This window comes from Lactuca virosa, chromosome 4 (assembly GCF_052849685.1).
Source record: "Lactuca virosa cultivar CGN04683 chromosome 4, Lactuca_virosa_CGN04683_v6, whole genome shotgun sequence".
Classification (NCBI taxonomy): domain Eukaryota; kingdom Viridiplantae; phylum Streptophyta; class Magnoliopsida; order Asterales; family Asteraceae; genus Lactuca; species Lactuca virosa.
Window position 1 is genome coordinate 402608997 of NC_136429.1, and position 26704 is coordinate 402635700.

Consider the following 26704-nt stretch of genomic DNA (forward strand, 5'->3'; position numbering starts at 1 on the left):
ACTAAAAATAATACTAACGTGAACGGAAATAATTCCGAATTGATTTATTTAAAACGTAAAGTCCTTCCCAAACTAAGAAATTTGACGAAAATAAATAAACACCCAAATTTTATTAACGGAAACTGGGTGAGGATAACGGAAAAAGTTTCGGGTTGTCACATAAGACCATGTGGAGAGCCCATGGCATCCTGGAGTAAGACCCTGGGGACGAGCCCACGACATCCGTATATGTTGATATGCATGGATATGTGATTGATATGGTTTGTGTAGCTTTTATAGCTAATATGGATTAGGTGATTATGTGGACTGTGTGGGGTATGCTCTGGGGAACTCACTAAGCTTCGTGCTTACAGTTTTTTTATTGGTTTCAGGTATCATTGATTTGGAAAATAAAGGCTCGGATTGATCGCAATGCGCACACCCATATTTTCCGCAATAAATGGTTTTGGGATAAACTCTGATAAATGTTTTAACTAACGATGTTTTGGAATGTTTGGAATAAATGATATCTAAGTTTTGGCTATATTAAAAATGAAATTTTTACCCTTGATTTTTGGGTCGTTACAAGTTGGTATCAGAGCCTTGGTTTGAGGGATTCAGACATATTTTCGGGTGTGTCTGAACTCAAAATGAGGATCTGTAGATTTTTTAAAAGAAAAGTGTTTTCAAGGAAGAATTTTCTAAGAAAAGAAAAGGGTGTGGTGCATGCAATCAGCTGAGCTCAAGTAAGTTTCCCCAGAATACCCATATAAGTTATCTGTTATAATTTGGTTTATGAATCTGAGAATCACATGCTAGTTAGGGCTAGGAGAGATGCCTTTAAATGTTGTATGAGTTGGTAGGATTGCATGCTAGTGCTGAGTAGTCAGCGATAGATTGGCCTGATATGTGATGCTAGTAGCTTTGGAAATATTGTATGCCATGCTTGAATGAGAAGGATTATTGGTATTTGTAACTGCTAAGTGTATGTTTTAAAACTGTATACGGTTAGGATCTTATAGCCCTAGAATAATTGATTTGGCCTTATTTCCTGTTCCTTGTCTGGTTGTGGTCCTAGGGTAGAGTCTATTATTCGACAGTCTATTAGATCATGTTCTGTGTATAATTTGCATGCATAAGGCAGCCGACAACGAGGGTGGATATGGACAGCATGGGTCGTAGTTTATGGGCCGAATGTTCTATGATAGTTCGTGGGTCGGGGATTACCCTAGGGTAAGCCCAGGATGAGATTAGTGACATGAGTCACCTGATTGTGAATTGTATGTATAGGTAGATTTGTTTGATTGGAATATGTTGGTTAGCTTTCCGTTGTCCGAATGATTCTTGCTTTGTGCTTTGTGGGACTTCTAGCAATGTGAGCTAGCTACTAAGTGAATATGCTAGGTCACATGTGGCACAGGCTAGATAATCTCAGAGTGGTGGATTTGGCCCTATTGCGCAGCTCTTGTTTGAGTCTAACCGTTCTAGGATTGAGTCTTTTACTTGAAGGATTATCTGATCTCTGCTACATGTGGCTATATTCATAACGTAGCTAGTTGACATTACTGGGAATCTTTCAGCAGCTGAGGACTGGGTGGGTTGGGAACCTAGGGGAACCTAGGAGGTGCTTCGGTGGATATTGTGCTGCTGTTTAGCGAACATTTGGTACATCATGGGAGTAGGTGACTTAGAGGATTCGGGATCATTCCGGAGGAAAGTATGGATAGGTGTGGAAGGTAGTATTGGGCCCGTACTACTGAAAGCACAAGATCCATACTCGAATCGGGGAAAGTCTTGGAGAATCTAAGAAGCCTGGTAAGGAGAATTCTTGGTTATGATTGGACCGTGGGGATAGCTGCTATGCAGAATGCGGATGAGCACGCAAGGGGAAGGACCAGGGTTTGGTCCCGACTCCGGTGGTGAGCCAGTTAGTGGAAGGACCACCAGGGAGTTGAGTCTACGTTGGACTAAGGATATGGGAAGTGTTTTCACACGAGCTCCTACCCCTTCGGAGCTAAGGTTTGGTTCGCCTTGGATCTCTTGTATCCGGCGGCAAGGATTTATTATGCGATTTATTGCGCTTTGGGATTGGAGACTATGTATTGGGAGTAGTTCGTAGCCGGTTTAGATCTGGGGCTGCTCCAGCTATTACAATTCAGTTGTGACAATTGCGCTAGTAAGTGTGTCAGGGTGCGAGACCCTGAATGATATGGATCTCAGAACTAAGTACGGAAGATTGATTAGGAGTACCTCAATGAGGGAGGTTCAGGTCAGGAGAATTTATTGGAGGGTCTCGGGTGGAGACCCAAGAGTTTGGATCAGCTTTTGAGAGGCAAGCAGGGTCGGATCCAATGCAACGTTTGCAGGAACTGCGCGATGAAGTTTCGCTCCAAGGGTTTGGATTGTCATTTGGATCGGAATGAGGTGTTACATCATGCTCTCAGAGTGGTCGAGGTATCACAGGAGGAGGTGGTCGGGATCCCTTTAGATGTCTGCGGATATGCTATCTTCGGCCATTTCCAGTGGATACCGGGTTTTGTATCGCTTGGGAATTGTGATAAGTTGGATCTTGGGTTGGTTTTCTGCTATCGTCTGGGTTAGCAAGGGTTGTCAGATTCCATTCAGCATGTCGAGGTATCTTTGAGATATCTTCAGACGGATGTATCTTGTGGAGCGGATTCCGCGTGTAGTGTGGTTGCTCGGAGTCGTTGTCGGAATCTGTTCAGTGACCTGGGTTGCTACGGGTGTAGCGGGTTTGGCCACGCCTTCAGGGATTGCCAATAGGGAGCAAGCTTGTTATATTTTCATTGTGATCAGGTGGACGACAAGGAGGTCAACTGTCTGACGATCAGGGGGGAGCAGTGAGTGCACCTGCTCCAATCATTTTTAGGGTTGGTTCAAGGGCTTGAACGAGGGGGTTATGACTAGTTTTCAGTAGCCTTAGTATTAATGTTTAGAAGAGCCATCGGGATTGCCGAGGGAAGAGGGAGTTGTTGCAGAGGTTTTGGTTAGACTATCTGTTCATTGGACTCCGAGATCTGAGCATGATATCACTTTTAAGCGTCTGAAGTCATTAATGCTGTTGGGATACAAGAAGTGTTACCTGGTTTTCAGGAGTTATGTTGTTTTGGGAAGAGTTACTCTTGGTGCACTAGTTTGGTAGGCACCGGTCGTCTGCAGATTGATCATTGGAACGAAAGAAGGACTGGGAATCCTTCAATTTTTATGTGTCAAGCGGACTTAGTGGAATCTAAGTGGGGGAGAATCGTGCAGGTGTTCAGGACAGGGGCAGGTATGAGACCGGGATGTGTTTCTCATCCTCATCGAGGAAAAATGGCAGCACAAGTGACTATTTGGTTTGAGGGTTGTGTGAGTTTGGAGTTCGGAAAACTCCCCAACATATGAATCGCGCCTCATTGATGCTTGATATCAAAATTTGGAGAATCAAGTTGGGGTTCCGGTCATGGATTGAGTTCAGTTTGGGTGTGTTGGTGTTAGGGCGAAAGTGTTGTAAGACTATGGGGGTTCGGGTAGCATTCACCTTTTGCGTTGGATTCAGTGGCGACAGGTTGTCGGCCTATCATGATCGAATGAATAAAATGGATGGAAGGAGCCATGAGTGACTGTATAGATAGGGCCGTTATTGTCAAACGAGGTATCCTTCGGAGATCATGTGGGACTGTTATGCGTGTGCTTCTATCTTAGTGATCGGGTAGATGTCTGGTGTATCGGACTGTGGAAGTGAAGTTGGGACCAGAGAGGTCGCGGTTGGTCTTTAGGAAAGAAGCTATGGGGCAGCAAGAGGAGTTGGAGCGACTTCAGTGATTTGGGGTCCGTGCGTGGAATTGCTTGTTATTCCGTAGCCGCAGTTGACCGTTGAGTTTGTCCTTTTGGAAGCCTCAAGGTATTTCGAGTGGGAAGCATTCTATCTAGACTGGTTTCTTGTGAAATCAGTTCGATGATGATTCAATATGGACAGTCTATCAGGGAGACAGACCATCTCGAGACTTAAGATTTCAGATGGAGCAGATGTGATCAGGTTGCAAGAAATTCGTTCATCTCCGTGTTCTAGAACCCTACAAGAGTTAGTTTTAGTTGCCTTGGGAAGGCTGTGGTTCTCGGGTTCGTGGCTGTGTTGCTCAGGTTGTCTGGTATGTCAGGGTTGGTGATGCATGATTTCGAGGACGAAATCTAATTTAAGTGGGGGAGAGTTGTAACACTCTGTTCCGAATTGACTCCTAGTCTGAGGCTGTGGCTCGAAGGTCGGTCATTAAAAGGATTATGGCTCTTGGGAAGGTAAGATCTAGGCCCTTTTGGGTGCGGGTGATGTATTAGAAGTGATCTGGGTGTTCGGTTCGTGTTTTGGAGCCTAGAGGTATTTCGGTAAAGTGGCAGTTCGGGCCTTTGTGGAAAATGGATTTTTGTTCGGAAGGTCTTAAGAAAGGTTTGAGTTGTTAGAAGTGTAGGGTTTCTCGTCACCTTTCCGTGGATATAAGGATCGTCGGAATTGGGCTTATAAACGAAGAAGTTATGGCCTTCGGAAGTTTCGTGGTTTTCAGGCTTAGCCGAGTACACGGGGCGTACACAAAGTGTACGCGGGGCGTACTAGCAAAGAAGGTAGTACGCTGGGCGTACTGACCAGGAGGGTCGCGAATGTTCCTCGGAGTACGCTCGGCGTACCGTATGTACGCTGGGCGTACTCCAGTCAGATCAGAACCCTATTTTAGGGTGTTGGACCCTATTTAAACTCCTTATCTGATAACCTAACCCTAATATCTTCAGCCTCCACCCCTCAAAACCCTAGAAATTGTCTTATACCATTCATGGTGGCATTTTGAGCTTATGGAGTCCATTTTTGGAGTGTTTGGCCCATTTTCAAGAAGGTGGAGTTAGATGCAAAGATGAAGATCAAGAAGAAGCTTATGGATCTAGATTTTGTGACTCATTTTCAGCTTGATGAAGGTATAAAGTTCTGAACTTGATCATTGAATGCTTATATCTATTATGTTGAGTTTTTGGATCTTTTTGGTCCTAAGAATGGAGCTTTATGGTTCCAAATCCGTTTTTAGGCTTAGGGTTGCCACCCTTGGTGCTAACTAAGTCCCTAAGGCAGAAAGTTGCCATCTTGGAGGTCTTAATGGATTTATGTAAGAGTTATGGTCATTTCCATGGAAATATATTGTTATACTTTGATTTTGGTCTCATGTGGGTCATATAAGTCACCAAGTCAGTGACTTTATGGATTAAGACGTTAGGTAGAGCTCAGATCTGTAATTTGGTCCTTTGGTTTGAAGCATTAAGCACTTAATGGATTTTGTGCATCAGTCGTTTGTACGCTGGGCGTACAATGTAGTACGCTGCGCGTACAACCCTTTTGCCCAGTACGCTAAGCGTACAGAAGAGGTATGCTGGGCGTACGCTTTCAGGAGGACTTGGGCCTTAGTGGACTTCGGACATTTGGGCCCTAATGGTTTTGGGCCTGGACTTGCTGTTTGTTGGGCCTGAATGTATCTTGGGCCAATATTGGAATAGTTGGGCCTATTGGGCCTTGTGGCCCAAGATAGAAATGGAATTCACATTGTGGGCCTCGGTTTGGGCCAATTCTTGGATTAGGTTGTTGTGGGCCTTCGTGGGCCAATTGCGGTCAGGATTATTAACTAAGGAGAATATTGGGCTTTAGAATAAGGTCCATTAGAAAGGTTCGGACCCAATTTGGAAAATTGGGCCATTGATGGTTTTATGGACATTATTGTGTTGGGCTTTTGTTTTGGTTTGGGCCTTAGTTTTGGATCATACTGGGCCATGGGTAGAATGGTAATTTTAACCCATGCATGGATTAAGGATTATGGTATGGGGCACAATTGCTAATTGGGTATATTGATGGGTATTGATAGCTCGGGAAGTGGACAGGGTAGCAGCTAAGGATTTCATGCGAGAAGTTTCTACAGTGCGAGGTGAGTCTCCTCACCATACCAATGGGTCTAAGGAACCAAGGCCGGCCCATTTTATGATATGTGGTATATTAGCTGAAGTTGTATTATGTGTCATGTTAGCTGGTTATGTGCTAGGAAGTATGCTAGTGGTATATGTAGTATGTTTGTATGGAAGACAATGGGAGATCCCATGACACCTGGATGTAAGACCATGTGGAGAGCCCATGGCTTTCCTACTATGTTGTAGTGTTAGTGTAGATTCACTACTTATATGTATGGTATGCATGTATAGGTGGTATGCTAGTGATTATGTGGTATGCTAGTTGTTTTTGTGATACTTGCATGGAAGACCATGGGAGAGCACATGGCACCTGGATGTAAGACCATGTGGAGAGCCCATGGCTTTCCTATCAAAGACCATGGGAGAGCTCATGGCACTTACATGTAAGACCATGTGGAGAGCCCATGGCATCCTGGAGTAAGACCCTGGGGACGAGCCCACGGCATCCGTATATGTTGATATGCATGGATATGTGATTGATATGGTTTGTGTAGCTTTTATAGCTAATATGGATTAGGTGATTATGTGGACTGTGTGGGGTATGCTATGGGGAACTCACTAAGCTTCGTGCTTACAGTTTTGTTTATTGGTTTCAGGTATCATTGATTTGGAAAAGAAGGGCTCGGATTGATCGCAATGCGCACACCCATGTTTTCCGCAATAAATGGTTTTGGGATAAACTCTGATAAATGTTTTAACTAACGATGTTTTGGAATGTTTGGAATAAATGATATCTAAGTTTTGGCTATATTAAAAATGAAATTTTTACCCTTGATTTTTGGGTCGTTACATATTGTCCAATAGTTTGTTTCCCAATTTCCGATTCGTCTGACATAGAACATAACTGAACACATCAATTTAGTTCGGATCGGGCCCGACACATAAGTCAAAATAGAATCATCGAGGGCCCAAGATATCGCTTTTAATCCTCTTAGGACAAAAGGGAACAGATAAACTTCGACTCATATGCTTGTACTAACTATTCATTGAATCATACACAACAACACATTTTATAACATCGAGTTACCGATGCGTTTTCGTACTATCAATGTACAACCAACTCATAGTCAACAACTCATATATCTAGGTTTGAAGACTTATATGATATTATCATCTCACGATCACTCGTGGTAAATTCAATGAAGTGATTCAAGTGAGCGCGGGTTGATCCAATACTCAAATCTTATTTCAGAAGTACTCATGAATGGTGTAGCAAACCTGTTCCTATGCCTAACTCCTTAGACAATCTTACAAGCCAACTCATGACAGTCTTCTTTCATACTTACTTCCAATGTATGATCGACTGTGGATGGTTTGAATAACCTAGTTATTCGGGAAGTCAAAACATGCAAAGTGAAACTCAAGAATAATACTAATTCTATATGGCCCCAAAACTTTTTGAGTATAAATAAAACACCTTTTATTTAATCACCATATTGATAACTCATTATTCATTGTGTAATGTTTCTATTTATCAACTTAACACTTGAATTGAAACAATAGTTATCCCATGCTCTAAGCATGCACACTATGTTTACCTACAGTCCTTACTTTGTGAAATAGATCAATTGTAAACATTTCCAATGATACTCATTTCACAATTCCAAATCCTTATTGTAAATGTGAGAATACCAAGTCCTTGACACTTACTGTAATCTTGTTAGATTCTAAGGTTATATGCAGTGATCCTTTTGTAATGACTAGGTACAAGACGCCACAGAGACTTGACCAACGATATTACAAAACTTTCCACTGGAAATTGTTACAAGACAATTCCAAGGAAGCGAAGTCTCAAATTCAAAGTACATTCCTTTGAACATCCTTCTTGCATAAAAGTTCCTAATCTTACACAGATTTAAGGAATAACTTCCACTTATGGAAACATTTCCATATTTCCATTTTGACTATCACTTCTGAACAAGAGTCACCTCTTTTCAGAAGATGTCAATATGGTCCTTCCAAAATTTTCAAAATACTTCCAACTGTCCATGAGCAACCAATCTTTGGTAAACATCAGATTGTCCTCGACAATTGCTTAACCACTTTGGTCATATCCTTTTTCCTTTAATGCCCTAGCATTTGGAAAAATTAGAACACGAGAATATTATAGCATATGCAATCGATACTATACCCGAAGCATATGGGACACGATTCATAATGTATTACATAAAGACATGATACTTAATCAGTCTTTTGCTATAATATTTCTATTTGCCATGTTCTTAGAATTCGAACTATGAAAAGGGATGTCGTAATCATAATCGAATTTTGATAATGCAAATAATTTTTCCATATAGAATTTCCTTATGTCGAATCTTTTCAACATAACATTCATATATGTCTTTGACTAAATTTGATTAAAAATCTCAACCTAAACTTTTAGAATTGAAATGAAGTATAAGTTCCTCTCGCTTAACTATAGCAAAACAATTTTTCAACCCTGCAACTTTGCGAATTGAAAACTTTGTTTTCTATAATTAACATTGCTAACTTGCAACACTTACCATAATAATTATGCTCCCACTATCATAATAATTATTATCTTACTGCATAACACTTATGCTCCCACTATCTTTGACATGTATCTAAAATCAACTGAACTTCTAGAAATCAATACTTATTGATTTTCTTACAAAAGTTCAGATTTCTGATACGAGATGCTTCGATAAGCCTTTATCTAAGCTCATACACCTTTTAAGAAAGCTCATATGTGTGTCCAAACTATTTTGGAACTTACAGCAATAAATTTCGAATGTTTAGACCATTTTCCATTTCTCACAATTCGAACTATGAAGAGGGATGCTGTAATCATAATCGAATTTGAGAATGCAAATATCACAAATGCTATCTCTTTAAAATGTACTTAGTGAAAGCGTTTCCTCACAATCATTTTCATGAATTGGATAGAAACCTTATGAAACTTAGATTTTATGGTGTATATGTTCCTATCCATGTGAATTTGTCATAACCACAATCATAAGACAGGCTAGTGACAAATCCAAACTCATATGGACTGAACTTGTTGAATCTTAATGTCTTGCCACCTAGAAGCTCAAGGGCCTACCATTGCTTCCAAGTTATTATGTAAACAATTGAGAACTCATAGAACTCACATGCACAGTCAACTTTAACTGGAATGAGCACAGAAACAAGAATATGTCAACACGATAGGTTATAAACCTCAAGTCGTGTGCTAGTGATAAACGATAGGTTTTATTCTTGATTAGTTCTTGAAACTTTTCAAGATCTTTAAGACTCCCACTAACCTCTTGACATATAAGTTTCTCTCTACTTGAAAAACAAATATTCAAGAGTTAGTGCGGTTTCTTATCAAGACAAACACTTCAGATAATTGGTCTTAGTTGGTCTTTGTCCTATCCAAGACATCACAACTTACCAATTTCAAATGTATAAGAGTAGAAAACATTTTACTCTACATTTGCTGATATGTAACTCAATATACAATCTTGGAGTATGACTCTAAGATTTGATTTTGGAACGAAGTATGATTCATCTTAATTGATTTAACCATTTTTCAACAATTCCTGATTCCTCTTCTTAGCCAAACAAACGCACTAAGATGTCCTTAGAGGATCAAACTTTGATATGGCTTTCATAATCATTAAGATGATCATGAAACACGATATTCTAGTACTCTCCCATCTTTTCAGATTGGGGAAACTTTTACCTTTCTGCCGACTTTGATTCTTTTTATTCGTTCTGCTATACATTGAGACTTTTTCAATGATTCATAATTACACTTAATCTTGTAAGCATAACCATATTTACTAACTTTAGTAAACCATAACGAATAGTCTTATCATTCTTTGTGGTGGACCTGACCAGTGCACAACCAAGTGTACCCGATCCCCTAGTCCTTCACTTCACTCACATATACATGTGAACAAGGAATTAGTCTTAATTTCGCAAAGATGAAAATTCTCATTCATCATACAAAACAAGTTGCATGATTCCAAGTTTCTGTTCAATTGAAACTTGGGTGATGAGAATCTTTCCTTATTTGGTAAATTTTCACAATACCACAAATAAAAGAATCAAATCCATATTGCCAAAAATACAAACATCAATTTTTCACATATGCCATTGCAAGGAAATATAAAATAAAACAAAAAATTCAAAATTTTATTTATTTATAAAAGGTGCGGAAAAACATTTCCTTACAATGAAATTACAAATGAAAACTATGTTACTACATATTTCTAAGCAATCTATTATAACTCTTAAGCATCAGCTCAAAAATCTGATCCTCGAACCATGCGATCGAAATCCATCTCTTCACGATCAGATTCAGCTTGCTCTTCCTTTAAGCATCCTTTCTTTTCTTCGATCCTACAAAACATCAAAATGTAATCTTATTACATCATGTATTAAAAATCTACAAATAGGAACTTAATAGAGTTAGATAATGGATTTACCTAAAGTAGAGTCAAACCTTTTGATTTTACCATCTCTTAGATCTCTCAAGTAGTCAGGGCAGCTTCGCAACCAATGCCCCTTCTCTTGGCAATAGAAACATATGGACTCTTTGGGAATAGTACACGAGACTATCTCAGACTTAGCCTTTCTCTTTACCTTTTGGTCAAATGACTTGACCATGGCGGATCCCTTTCCATTGGGAAGAGAAAACTTTTATGGACTTCCAATGTTACCATTGTTAATGTCCATGGAAGTTTTGGGAGTAGATCTTCCAATCAAATTTGCTTTACCATTGCGCCAAATCATTGCTGATTCAGCCGCAATTAGCAAATAGGTAAGATCGATAAGGGTCATGTCGCGGTCTGTCATATAGTAATCTTTAATGAACTCACTATATGACTCAGGAAGTAATTTAAGAACCCAGTCAACATCCAATTTCCTCGAGACAATGACACCCAATACTCTTAGCTTGTCAATATGTGACTTCATCTCCAAGACGTGAGTACATACTGACCTTCCGTCTTGATGTTTCATTGCAAGTAGGGTTTGAGTGACCTTGAACTTTTCAAGTCTTTGAACTTGTGCGCTAGTTAGAATTATTGGAGGAGGTGGAGGAAGTGAAGTTCCATTACAGCACGAAGAAGGGATTAATCTTTCACCTTGATCATCTTGTGGAATACCATCTTTATAAGGAAAGCTTTTTCCATAGGATTCGGCAAGACCATAGTTGTCTGAACTAGACATCTACAAGGGAGAAATTCAAGTTTAGTTGATTTAAGTCCTTAATATAACACCCAAAACGAAATATTAAGGCTAGGACCCAACACAATATTTTACAATTGCGAAGAGGGATGCCGTAATCCAATTGTAAAATATTTGAAGGTAGGTAAATGACGATTTACCAATTTCCACCATGAAAAACGAAATAGATTATTAAGTTTTAATAGGTTTGAAATTCCTAGATCTTTGAGATTCATTGAACTTTTCAATGGCATGTTTAAATCCCGATTGTGCCCTTCAAGTTTGTAACTGGGATGCCGAGGATCACAAACAAGGTGTGAATAACCATGCAAATTAGCTTGGTACACCGAATGTTACAGATCACCTAATTAATGTGCCGGTTAACCACACATGCTCCATTGATCTATGATTAACATCAAGCTACCCTTTTCCACGCACTGTCAGTCCCAGATTAGTGTGCCGGTTAACCACACACGCTCCACGAACGACTTAACAGGGTGCAAAGTGCAATTTCATGGATTAGCACCATTTTTCACAGTTTAGTTACTTTATAATTATCACTCTACTTTTAACGAGAATTAATGTCCTATCCCACCCGTTCGGCCAACAGCCCTCCACCAGTCAAGGAAGCGGTGGGTGAGAGTAGACACCCATTAAACTGCCATTTTATATGCAGAAACCTTATACCCCCTTATAGACCGGCTTCGTGAATGAGGCCTACTAACGGTAAGACCGACTTTGTCTTATACATATATATATATATATATATATATATATATATATATATATATATATATATATATATATAAGTATTAACCTTTAATATTATAATAGTATAAGGGTTGAATTTTAACTTTTAAAACTCTAGGGTTTGGAATTAAAGTTTCATTAATGTAACTTTTCAAGTTCCAAAACTTGAGGGCAAGTTTTGTAACTTGTCAAGACTTTTTGAAATTCATAACTTATGGATTTTAAAGTTGCATAAATGAGACATTTCCAATTTCATAACTTGAGGACAAGTTATGAACTTTTCATGACTCTTGGTATTTCATAACTTATGAAAATTAATGTTTCATAAATGGTGTGATTTTTCACATTCCATAACTTGAGGACAAGTTATGGAACTATTCAAGAAACAATTATAAATCAAATTAACTAATCCAATTATGATAGGATGATCATTTACCAATTAGACCTAATTTGATTCATATTTCATGATACCTTCAAATTGTACAAATAACTAGTATTTCACAAAACAAGTAGTTATCTTAGAATTTGACAAATATCATGTTATTGGATGGGGATTAACATTACCATATCATTAAAAAAACAATTTTATGAACCAAAAACAGTTTGTGGTAATGTTCCTAATCCAAAACATGCCAAAAAACCCGAAAAATTGTTGTTTGTTCATCCAACTCGTCGAGCCCATTGCTGGACTCGTCGAGTCCAAGACAAAACACATCAACTCGGCGAGTTGATTCATGCACTCGTCGAGTTGTACTGTCAGACAACATTTTCTGCTTTGAAAAATCACATTCGAGCAACAATATAATAGAAAACAATCCTAAGCTTTGATACCACTGTTGGGTTTTGAGCACTATAACACTTCCTAAGTGCACATGCAACCTTAAATGCTTTGGATCTAACTTTTCTCTTATTATACATGCATTTTCTTTTTCCAAATCATTCACCCTAGCTAGCATACATTTGAAGCTATATAATATAAAACTTAGTTAGGATGCTTACCTCTTGAGTAGGGTAGGGTTCTTGACCTTTGAAAGCTTGAGCACCACAAGTGTGATGCCTCTATTGGTTCACAAACACCAAGTTGCAAAAGGAGGATTCTAGAGAATAAGTTACTTGTGCCAATGTATGGTGTAACCCATTTTGGTGCATGGAGGAGGCTTTTTATAGTTGTGGCAAGTGCTAGGGTTACACTTTGCAAACCCTAATGATCCATGACTTTTCACATCCTCATGCTCCGTGGGTTTAACCTCCATGGACTATCCATGGACCATTTTATTGGTTTAGCCCAAATGGCATAATTATGGATCATTAGCCCACAATTATAGAATCATTGATTTACATAATCAATCCTCCATATTTAATTAGTCTCTTTTGACCACAAAATTAATTCTTAATTAATTCTTGGACAATACCAATTAAATAACCATATTAATATATAATACTTATAATATATTAATAATTCATAAGTACCCTTATTCTCTAAAGTCCATCATATCAAGTTGCACTGGTGAAGGCAACCAAAAAAGGGACCATGCTACAATCGGGTCAAGTATATCCCACTTATAGTTATAGGCTTAGACACCAAATCCAACACGAACAACACAAGAGTATCATCTAAGATACCACGAGTAACCTTAGCCGAAATGAACTCACACAGACGCTCATCAATCGGTTTTGTGTCGAAGCTAGAACCTAAAGCAGAACCAGAGCCAGAACCTCATCGAGTAATCATTACCATCCTCCAAACTGAAACACAGCATATAAACAATCAGCATAGGACTCGAGGGGATTCCTCTCCATATGTATCCTTAGAGTTTCCATGTCTGCTCTTGTCTCAGGCACAAGTCCTGTGTTTCTATTAGTACGAGCCCAATACTACCTTTCACACCTACCTGTACCTCCCTCAAGTTCAGTCCTGATTCCTCTAGGCCACCACACTAAAACTATATAACAATCCTATGCTATACAACATACATATCCTAGACTCTCCTATGAAGTCTCAACTCCCACCACTCGCAATACCAATAATCTCAATCAACATCACTAGTTGCCTTATGCATGCAAGTTATACACAAAATAGGATCACATACACTGTAAAATGATGATTGTACCCTAATTCCACAACCAAAAAAGGAACTTTGAAAGCATACACTTAGCAATTAAACGAGCCGATATCAATTCCTCGAAACGTAGAGCCATTTTGATGTTACACATCCAATCATTATAATTGGTTCCATCAAAAGTAACTCTCGAGAAGATGTTAAAGAGAGAGAAGTTGTCGTTGTTGTTGGAGGAACCAGAAGCATCGTTGGGAATTGACATCTGAAAGAGAAGAAAGACAAGTTTTAGGTTAGATAGGAGTAATCCTTAATATAACACCCAAATGAAATATTAAGGCTAGGATCCAACTAGATATTTCACAACTTAGAGAAGGGATGCCGTAATCTAATTGTGAAATAAATAAAGGTAGGTAAATGAGAATTTACCAATTTCACCACGAAAAACAAAATTTAAATGAATTAGGTTTTTAATGAAATTCCTAGATATTTTGAGATTCATTGAACTATTCAATGACATGTTTAATCTCGATTATGCTCTTCCATTTGTGACTGGGTTAGTGAGGATCACAAACAAGATGTGAATAACAATGCAAATTAGCTCGGTAGTCTCGATGTTATTTATCATCTAATTAATGTGCCGGTTAGCTACATGCATTCCATTAATCAATGATAATTTACGAGACACCCAGTGCTAACTTTACTAGTCCATATTAGTGTGTCGGTTAGCTACACACACTCCACTAACGACTTATAAAGTGCAATGTGCAATTTCATGGATTAGCATCAAATTCACATTTTCCTAAAGTAACTAAGATTGGGAATTTAATAAAAGAATTTAGTTACTTTATAATTTCTTTATACTTATTAATGAGAATTATTTGTCCTATCAAGCCCGTTCGGCTAACGACCCTCCACCAATCAAGGAAGCGGTTGGTGAGAGTAAACACCCATTCAACTACCATTTTATAGGCAGTTTCCTTATACCACCTTATAGATCGGCTTCGTGAATGAGGCGTACTAGCGGTTCGACTAACTTATTCTTATACATATAGTAAATATTAAACATTTAGTTTTACATATATTATAAGGTGTATTTTAAACATTTCAAAATACTAGGTTTAATTATTAAAATTTGAAAATTAAAATCTTTAATTTAAATTTAAAATTAAACCACATGATTTAATAATTTATCTTAATCAAACATTTAATTAATTTATTAAATCAGATGTGAATTAGTCAATTAAATTAATCAAGATAATTTAACCTAATCCACTCCCCCTAAATTTCGAAAATCATGGGAGGGGTTCTTTAAAATTTATAATTATCCAATTAATCACATAAAGAGATAATTACCAAAAATAAGAAAAACCTATCATGAAACCCTAATTTTCGAAAATGGCAAATCTTAGGGAGGAAGGCAAGGATTTGAATCCTTACCAGATTTCGAAAATCTAGAGGGTTAGGAAACCCTAATTTTTAAAACTTATAGGACAAGGGAAAGGGTTAAAACCCTTTTCAAATTTTCGAAATCTAGGGTTAAGAAACCCTAATTGCAAAAACCCTAAGTCCAAAGGGTTTATTTTCCATAAACCCTAATTGATCAACTTCAAATAATTACAATCAAATTCAATAGAAAACAAGTCAAGGCTCTGATACCACTGATGGGTTTTGAGCATAACGTACAAAAACATATGTGTGCATGAAACCCTAATTCTTGGATCTATGTTTTCCTTAATTGAACACACAACTTTTGAACATCAAACATAAAACCCTTGAAGGTATATAATATTTTCGAAATCTATAAAATAGGGTTAAGAAAACATACCTTGATTGTTATATAGCAATAACAATTGAAATCCTAGTACTCTTGAACTTCGAGAGCAAGCGTCGCAAGTGTCACGCCTCTAGTAGATCACAACCAAACAAGCAAGAGTATGAGAGAGGAGAGAGGAGGTGAAGGCTTGACATTTTCGGCTATTCCTATATGGAATCTAGTGGCCAAAAATGTGAAGGGGTAATGCCCTTTATATATTGAGGCAACTTAGAGCCAATGCTAGGGTTTTAGGAGGAAACCCTAATTCCTTAGCTTAAGGACCAAGCAACCCAGGAACTCCCATCCAAGAGCCCTTGGACGAAAATTCTAGCGCCTTCCTAGAAGTTTTCGTCCAACCTCTTCTAGGGAGCTTCTAGAGCCCATTTCCTTAACTATCAATAAATTGCACAACAACCCCTGCACTTTTAATTAATTCAATTAATCCCAAAATTAACTCCAATTAATTTCTTATTAACTATTAGTTAAATAATATGATTTCTAATTAATATATTATTTTCATAATATATTAATAAATCATTTATTTCAATTTATTATTTAAATAATAAATTCAACCTCTCACCAAAAGTCATCCTGTCTAGTTGCTAGTTATGAGGGCAACCCAAAAGGACTGTGCTACTATCAATTCAAGTAACAATTATAGTTATAGGCTTAGACACATAATCCAGCAATTTCAACCCAACATACAATCACATATACACCACATAACTGTTGGATTAGGTGTCTAAGCTCATAACTATAATTAGTATGTACTTCACCCGAGTGTAGCATGGTCCATTTCGGGTTGCCTCCACCAGAACAATCTGATAGGATGGATAATTGAGAAAGAGGTTATTTGTGATTTATTAATATATTATAAGTAGAATATATTAATTGAGAAATCATATTGTTTATTTAGTATTAATCAAGAATTAATTTGGAATTAATTTAGTTATCAAAAGAGACTAATTAAATTAATGGGGACTGATTAGGTAAATCAGTAATACATATAGTTTGGGCTAATGATCCATGTTGATTAGAATTATCTAAGAGTTAGTCCAAAGGGCTTATCATATGGATTATTGGATTCGATGCCCAAGGGAGTGGATTAGGGTTTACAAGTTGAAACTCTAGGAATTCCACACTATAATTGTAACCCCTTAGCTCCAAAATTGGCACCCCAAGAGTTCCAATTAGAACCCTAGCCGATTTTGTGTGCTCCTAGCATCTCTCTCATTATCCTCTACTTGTTCATGGTGTTTGTGACTTGTTTGAGGAATCACACTTGAGGTGCTAAGCTCTTGAAAGGTCAAATTCTACAAGCTACAATATAGAGGTATTCTTCTAACTAGTTTTATGATTCATGTATCAAATTGTATGCTAGGTGTAGGCTTCACGCTTTGGATAATTTTTGTTGCATGTATAACTATAGAAAACTTAGATCTAAAGCATTAGGGTTGTATGTGCACCATAGGAGTGTTATAGTACATAAAACCCAATAGTGGTATCAGAGTCATGGGTAGTTTTTTGTTATATAGATGCATTGTTTAATTGTTCAAAGTTGAAAAACCTGAAAAAATTCATGTCTGACTGCTGGACTCGACGAGTCCCATGAGTGGACTCGACGAGTTGGCTCACATGACCATGAACTCGACGAGTCCATAGCCTGGCTCGATGAGTTGGATCATTAGATGGCAGATTTTTCGAGTTTTTGGCATGTTTTGGATTAGGATCATTACCATAAAATGTTTTGGCTCATAAAATTCGATTTTACTGATATGGTAATGATTGTTCCCATCCAATAACATGATGATTGTCAAATTCTAAGATAATTACTTGATTTTGTGAAAAACTAATTATTTGTAGAGTTTGAAATTATCTAGCCATATGAACTGAATTAGTTCAAATTAGTAAAAGATAAAATTATATGATTATTTTATTAGTTTAAAATTTAAACTAAATGGATTTGAAGAGTTTCATAACTTACCCTCAAGTTATGGAACTTGGAAAGTCTTTTTTTATGACTAAAGAGAGTTATAAAACTTGCCATCAAGTTTTGGAACTCAAAAGTTTTTTAAGGAGTTACAAAACTTGCCATCAAGTTTGGAATTCAAGAGTTTTTGAATTAAGTTTTGGAATTTGAAAAGTTTAATTAAAAGGTTTTAATTTGAAATATTGAATTCTAAAATATCTAGTAATTGAAAGGTTTCAAAAAGGTGCAACTCTTGGGTTCATAACTTAAAAATTAATTAAATAGTTTTTAATTTTGAATTTTTATAACCTTGATGCTTTGAATAGTTCAATTACACCTTATGGACTTTATTAAATTGATTAAAGTGTTTAATTAAAAGAGAATTAATAAATCCATAATCATATGGTTTAAAGTTAATTAAACTAAGAGTATAATTTATTAATAGATTAAACCACCAAGTATTTTAAATGTGTAAAATACACCCTTATACTATATAACATTAAAAGTTTAATATATTATATATGTATAAGTAAAAGGCCAGTCTTACCGTTAGTAGGCCTCATTCACGAAGCTAGTCTATAAGGGGTGTTTAAGGAAATTACCTATAAAATGGCGATTGAATGGGTATTCACTCTTACCCACCACATTCTTGAGTAGTGGAGGGTCGTTGGCCGAACGGGTTTGACAGGACATTAAAAGTATGATGAAATATTAAGTAACTAAACCTTTTATAAATTCTCAATCTTAGTTACTTAGGAAAAATGTGAGTTTGATGCTAACCCATGAATTGCACATTGCACCTTATTAGTCATTAGTGGAGCATGTGTGGTTAACCGGCACACTAATATGAGACTAATGAAGGATGGCAATGGGTAGCTCGTAGTTTTTCATAGATCAATGGAGCGTGTGTGGTTAACCGGCACATTGATTAGGTGATAAATGACTTCGAGAGTACCAAGCTAATTTGCATGGTTATCCACATCTTGTTTGTGATCCTCGGTATCCCAGTCACAAACTTGAAGGGCATAATCGAGATTAAACATGTCATGGAAAAGTTCAATGAATCTCAAAAGATCTAGGAGTTTCATTTAAAACTTAATTCGTTTAAAAATTTCGTTTTCATGGTGGAATTGGTAAATCATCATTTACCTACCAACAAATAATTTGCAATTCGATTACGACATCCCTCTTCAAATATGTCATCAGCTCTTACTTCTCATTTGGAAATCCACTAAATCGCAGTAATTTCTCAAGCTTAATAGTTCAACCGAGAGAACCATTATTAGTTTTTACAAATTAATCCAATATGATCTTCTAAGAAACGATCATATGATTCCAAATTTAGAATACTCATATTTCCATTCATAGTCCTTTCAACTTCATGTTGAGTATCTTAATATTCATCAAAACCTTTATCTTGTTTTGATGAATTCCAACCAATATTATTGGATTTAGTGGAAATAGCTTCTTGGAGTATAGAAATATCATTTGATTCTAAATTTCTAAACAAATAATCGGTATATATATTTCTATTGAAATCATAGACCATTATGTTCTAACCGATTCTCATATTCTTTGGATCTATCTGCTTTCATTTTTCTCTTAGAGGTATATCCACTAGCTCTCATGTGTGATTTGGCAAGATAGAATCCATTTCACTTTTAGTTGCCTCTTTTCATTGAGATCTGTCAAAGGAAGTGAATTCCTTTTTGAAAGTTTGAGGCTTTCTTTCAACCATATACATGCATAAATCATCTCCAAACGATTTCTCACTTGTCCCCTTTTACTCCATCATGATCTATTTATTCCTCCATTTCTTCTTCATGAGAGGATTCCTTGTGCCTAATTGTTTTGGAGCACTTGTCTTTTATTTATCAAGACATGGAAACACATTTTCAAAGTATGATGCATTTGTTGATTCCATTAGTGTACAAGAAAACAATAAACATTATTGTTTTGTGCATAACCAATAAACATGCAACCCAGAATCTAGTGTCCAATCCCTACAACCATTGGGTTAGTAGAACACTCTTTGCGAGACACCCCCACATTCGAATGTATTTGTAAGATGATTTTTTACCCGACCATAACTTAGATGATATTTTTTTCTCTCGTTGTCTTTGGGGTACCTTATTTAAAAGGTAATTAGTTGACAACACAACTTCCCCCTACAATGAGTGTGGCAAGCCAAAACATAAGCAACATGGAATTCATCATTTTCATTTAAGATATGATGTTTCCTTTCAGTGATGCCATTTGTTATGGTGAATAAGGTGCCTTAAGCTCATGTTTAATACCATGACTTGCAAAAAATTCCTCAAATGGTGATGCATATTCACCTCCACAATCACTCTTTTGGTTGAGATGATTCTGAACCTTACTTTTGTACAGTTTAAACTTGTACATCTTTACTTTTAAGTAAATAACATATCAGAGTTTAATGCAATCGTCAATAAATTTGATAAAGTGCTTATATCACCGTTATATGGATTCGACTTCATATCACACACATTTGTGTGAATTAATCCAAGGGGTTTAGTTGTCCTTTTAACGAACTTGAATGATTGGTGTGTTAACTTTGAGTCAACACAAGTGTTGCATCCATATTTTGACTTATACGAAAGTGAGGTATGTTTTCAAGTTTGATTAACCTTCTTAATGTGTCAATATTAACATGTCCAAATCTAGCATGTCACACATTATAAATTTAAGCAAGTAAGCGAAAGAGTTATCCAACTCATTGATATTAGGCTCATTAGCCAATATATGGAATTTAAACATTCCACCATCCTCATAGACCTTGCCCACAAACATACTTTTTTAGGTTAGTACAAACTTATTGGACTCAAACATCAAACAAAATCCATGTTTGTTCAAAAAACATCCAAACACTAAGTTCTTCTATGAAACATACAACACATCATTAAGTGTTAGCTCTTTTCTATGTTATACCATTTCTGGAATGTTTTAAACACCAAATTTAAGTGTTTAGCATGACAATTTCAAGAATAAATTTTTACCTCAACTTGGACAACCTTATAATTCTTGAGTCACTCCCTCTTTGAGCACACATGGCGTGTAGCACCCGTATTAATCCATCACTCAATGAAGTTAGCATCCATAGAGTTTACTTCGGAAATCGTTCAACTTTGGATGGTGACATTTCTGAAATCATTTATACTCTAAATATAAATGTTTAGAATTCTAATTTCCACAAAATATGTTTACCTCTTGCTTGGACAAAACTTAACATAATTAAAAATCTATATTTGAACAATTATAAAACTTGATTTTTGATGCAGAAATTCTAAAATTTGATTTCTCATGCAGAAAACTTATGCAAAAATTATGATATCAGAAAATCTGATGTTTTCTTTCAACAAAACTATTTAAAATGTGATGTTTTTAAGTAAAACCATGCTGTTTTCTGATTTCCAAAGCTGTTTTACATAAAATTGAAGTCGTTTTTTACTAAACAAAGCTTTTTTGTTTTTCACAAAACAATGCAGTCTGTTCAAGACTGCTTTAGCCCCACATAAACCTGTCAAAACGGCAATCTAATTTCATAATCTAGTAGCCCTGTCTCTTAGCTTTCCTAGGACTACTTGCACTAGTGCACACGATTTTTCTACAATTTATTATAAATATTACAAAACTGTGTATCAGAGCTGTTAAAATCTAACCAGCCAGTGAAAATCGTATTTTTCACCCTAGTTAGACTCATATACTAAACATTTTAGAATTGGTTTCAACAAAAAAAGAGTATCCATGACTAAGTTATGATTTTTCAAAGATTATGATAGATTAGAGCATTTCACAACAACACGTAAATTGTGTTTTTGAGTTAAGCTAGCTTCTTAACTCATTAGGTACTTAATAGAATTAGTACCAAAGATGGAAAATTAGATATGTAATTACAAATACATGTCTTAATGACCAAAGGTGCTTCAAAATCACAAAATTTTCCCTTTTTTATCTTATGAAAATCGTACAATATCAAAAAAAAAATGCAAGTAAATATGTTTCCAATTTGTAGTTCGTTTCGTACAAACGAATTTGTTTTAAGATTGTAGGAATAATATTCCGGTAATGTACGAAAACAAACAAGAAAATATAAAAACTGAGGCATGTGTTTAACACATTGTCCTTCAAACAAATTCGTCCGCTATCGGGTGTTTGTTTACCAGGATACAACAGTTTGAAGTGGTTCTTCTAGACCACCCGAACCCTCAATAGGACTTGATTATATCCTCAATATAGCTAGAAAAAAGAAGAAGATGAAATATAGAAGAAGAGAATTTTCTTGCATTCTTTTGGTGTACTCAAATGGTTGTATAGTAGTAGTATTTATACTACACATTCTATACCCTCCCAATTAAACACATCTATTAATCACAAAATTAATGTGTGTTAATATGTAATTAAATTGTAATAATAATTACAATTTCAGTTATGAAAGAAAGAAATATTTGCAAGAAAGGTCCATAAACTTTTCTTTTCTTTCTCCCACCCATTAAACTCTTTTAATTATGTCTCCCAACACCCTTACTTTAAGGATTAATTTCTCATTCATATTAAATCCATTTTGGACGTGTTAAAATTGGCGAAAACCCATTTTTATAAATTGGTTAACACCAATTTTCCAACAGTAAATACGTTGCTAATAAGGCAATACAACAAAGAATTAGGAGCACAGAAAGTCGTAACACACTACGAATTGTATAACATATTTGGAGAATACTTGTCGACGTAATTCCGAAAATATAAAATTTTTAAAAATCCGACTTTGTGTGTTGGAGAAATGATTTTTATTAAATATAAAAATCAATCGCGCATAAAAAGTTGTGTAACACCCGTTTCTCAAAGAAGGTTGGTCAAGACTTGAGGAATCAAAATAATGTTTTTGGAGAAAACCCTCTGCCACGAAGTGGAGCATGGATGCCCACGACGTGGCATGGGAGTTAATGAAAACGCGTGTTATGGAGGTGTCACGACGTGACATAAAGTGGACACACCGTGGCAGCTCAAATATGAGATTTTTACGGTTTCCCTCATATATAAACACCTTAAGTCTCTTTCTAGATTATCTTCTTCAACCTCCACCTCCTCATCTCGAAACCCTAGTCTCCATGTGTAACGACCCGAAAATCCTACCATAAACGACGTTAGTTTTTCCATTACTCGAAGGACTATTTATGCAAAATATTTTAGCTTCATGAGGTTAAATTGGAGTAAAATAAACAAAAAAATGATATTAATTAATATTTAAAAGAATCAAGCAATTATTAAGAGGTATATAATATAATTAAATTAATCATAGTTGGAGGGTTTAAGTTGATAATGTGGAAAACTATATAATTCTAATTATAAGTAAGGGTTAGAAATAATTCAAACAAAAATAAAAGATGGAATGTGAACAAGGGAGCAAAGACAGAGGGTTAATGTTGTAATTTGGTATTTAAAACACATTTAATTTAACCTACGTAAATGTCAAGTTTCGTTTCTTTTCTTCCTTTCGCTCGTGATCATCAAAAGAAATTAGACTCTTAAAGAGTGCTAGGGTTATTAAAATAATAAAAATAATAATATTTAATAGCTAAAAGGTTATTAAAATAAACTTTCGTTGTGAAGTTAATTAGGGCTAGGGTTTAAAGAGTGCGAGATTGAATATGTAAGGGGCTAGATGGTAAAATTCGGGTATAACCCGCCATGTAGAGGAATCGACGAGGGTAATGCATTTGAAGAGTCCGTGCGTTTTTTTTTGTTCACGTCCCATGTAAAAGTCGATCGGCCCTCCCCTTGTGTGTTGTGCAACATCGACGGCAAGAAGAAGAAAAAAACGGCGATCGCATCTTGTGGAGGAAGGAGGCAGTGTCGATCAAAGAAGGAGGAGAGGGAGAAAGAAGTCTTGCTTGATTGGTCCTAGAGGGAAGAAAGAGGGCTGCGTTTTGGCCAAGAATTGGTAAAAAAATCATATTCTAATCTCTTTGTGGTGTTAATTTATCAAATCCTTATTAATTGATGATTGTTGTGGTCAATTCTTTTCCTAACTAGGTGGGGAACCCCCGCGTTGCGGGGGTCGGATGCAACAGGTCTTTCAGCAAAATTGAAATATGAACAAAATAATTTTACATAGGGGTAGTTTAGTCACGTGGGGGTTCCCCACTTAGTTAATATCAATATTAAGTGGTAATACATAAATACACGAGTTAGGTTAGAGAAAACTTTGTTTGATGATTTCGCAAGCAATCCATTTCACATGGGCCAAACATTTCGTACGAGCTCATTACACATGGACCATTTCATATGTTTCCAAGTGTCTACCCATCACACAAGCCCCACTACAAAAAATGGCAAAACGATATCTTTTTTACCATTTCACATTACACATGGCCCATTTCATTTATTTATTTATTATAACATCCAACTTTCATTTCTTTCTATTACAATATTATACCTTTTAATTTCTTTCTTATTGAGTAAATGTTTTTTTAAAAAATACTTACAAAACAAATCTTGTTAGCACATTGTAGTTTGAAAATCTACTCAATCATGACAACAAAAATTGATTAGAATAAGGATGACATTCCCATAAACATATAGTTTTTCTAATATACAATGTTGTAATATGGAGATATGAAAGTAAAATGCTATAATAGAAAAATAAAAAATATAAGTATATTGATATTTCTTGCATAAAAAAATTAAGAACCACAACAGAAAATTATGTAATTCACCATTTTAAAGAGCATTTTTTTTGCAAAAGAATAGATTCACAGTTCCCCAACATCTCAAGATTATCTAATACACTTCATGGAAAGGTTCAACTTCCAATGCATGAGGTACAACTTACTATAGCATCAATGCTCTAGATTTTTACCAATTCTAGTCCCCTCGAAAAAAGCAACTGTATTCTTATAAGCCTCACTCCATATATCTCATGGAAGTGTTGTATTGATCCTATTCAGCAAGTTCATCCCAAATATGGAATAAAAGGACAAATCGGTCATTTTTTTTGCTTTTTCCACAATAAATAGTATGAAAAATACTTAAAGCTCATCGTGACCTTGTGGTTGTTCCATTTTCACTGCTTCTAGTTTATCTTGTAGCTCTTGAAACATTCCATACAAACATTTCATACAATCTTTCTCAGCTCCTGAAACATTCCATAAATAGTATGAAAACTGCTTCTAGTTTATCTCGCAACGGCTAGGTTCATCTATATCGGCAACTTCAACTTTTGATCCACATCTTAATCTCACCTGTTGAGAAAATATGATATGTTGAAAGGGGCAATTTTGTAATTTTGTAATTAATGTAAAAAGATTAAAATATTGAGGTAGGTCAAGGTAAGCTTCTTTGAGGTCCATTCCAGCATTTGTCACCATTTGAGAAGAGCATGACTCTGTATGACTCATCAAATTTCTCCCATTGCCTATTATTATTATTATATATAATAAAACAAACAAAACATTTGAGAAATTTAATACACAAGTTTCAGTGAAAATCAATAAATAAAAAAAATAAAAAAACACATACCCTAAAGTAGTTATGGTATGCCCGTCCACTTGAGTGAGATCCTTAAAGGGACAAACTTTGTAAACATACCTGAAGTTGTTTAAAAAAAATCCAAATTTAAACAAAGATAAATATAAGCTTTACAATAAAAAAAAGTAAAGTTAATAACTTGTTCTCTTTGATCTCAAAACAACGACCATATAATGAGTAAAACTCCTTCTCTGGTCCTGTAATGTCAAACAAAGATAGAATGAAACCTGCATGAATCAAGAAAGAAATCAGTGACCAATCAACCAATAGGAACCTGCAATGTAAACTGATTTCCCGTTTGTTCTGAATGGTTAATTGGAGTCTAAACCCTATAAAATGAATAAAACAATTGAGAAACATACCAATTCCAGAGTCATGAGTTGCTTACAATCTGTTAACATAAATTACTTGTCCTGTATTCGTGGTTCAACGTCTTGATCTCCACATCTGTTTATGACCATATGCAGGGGCATTCTAACAAAAACTGTTAAAATCATTATTATTTTTTATAAAAATAAAAGTATGTAGGGAACTAGAAAGAGACTAACTTGGTTTTAATATCTATAACTACCATTTTGTCAATAGAAATAGCCTTTTTTCAGATGTTCATGCATTAAACATTTTTATAAAAAAAAACCAAGTATTAGCCTTTTGTTGATAAAAAAAATTATAATATACGAAAATGATGTCCCAGGAACTTCCAATCTGCCTGTAAGTAGCACATGCTAACGTGAACATCCCAAGAACTTCCAATCTTCCTGGATTGAGCCTAATAAAAGGAATGGAAGTCACTAATCTATAATTCATCAGAAATTACAAAGTGCAGATAACATATTTGATTCTAGAATCAACAAATATGCATATGAATGATTATGCTGATGACATAACATGTATGTATGAGGTAATTTGATGTGCAGGAACCCAAATTTCCACAGGCAGACAACAAAACCCAAGTAATTTCAATTTATACTTAGGGTTTACAACTTACCTGTCAAAAGCTTGTCCAGCAGAACGAAAGAGTTGAAGAAATTAGGGTTGAACAATACCGACACAGCGACACATGGTTGGTGGCTACCTGATGGTCGTACCTATTTGAACAGCAGATGCATTTATACCACTGAAAGCAGTTCTTACACAAGGAAAGCGCACCTGGTCTGGATGATGCGTCTGCCATAGTCAAAAAAATAAAAGTTCATTCTCAAACCCAAAAGAATGAAATTGTCGACATTACAAAATTACCTTTTTGAGAGGAGTAAGTGACGAAAAGGTCTGAATAGGGTTCCGAATTGGGATAGAAGGGTGCCATCGGCGGCGTTTTGATAAGGAAAGCGTCCGGTGGCGGCGTTTGAGAAGCAGGCGAAAAGGGGTTAGAAGCTCTAGTTGGCGGTGACTGCCGGGTTGCTGTCGGTGGCA

General features: G+C 36.1%; 1 long non-coding RNA gene across 1 annotated transcript; it reads right to left on the reverse strand.

Moving 5' to 3' along the window:
* Positions 1 to 24530: 24530 nt before the first annotated feature.
* LOC145169056 (uncharacterized) lies at positions 24531 to 25834 on the reverse strand. Its single transcript, XR_013742265.1, has 4 exons — positions 25654 to 25834; positions 25431 to 25518; positions 25283 to 25351; positions 24531 to 25178 (listed from the first exon to the last, which is right to left on the reverse strand). It is a non-coding gene; the product is annotated as an uncharacterized LOC145169056 (long non-coding RNA).
* Between the last annotated feature and the right edge of the window lie 870 nt (positions 25835 to 26704).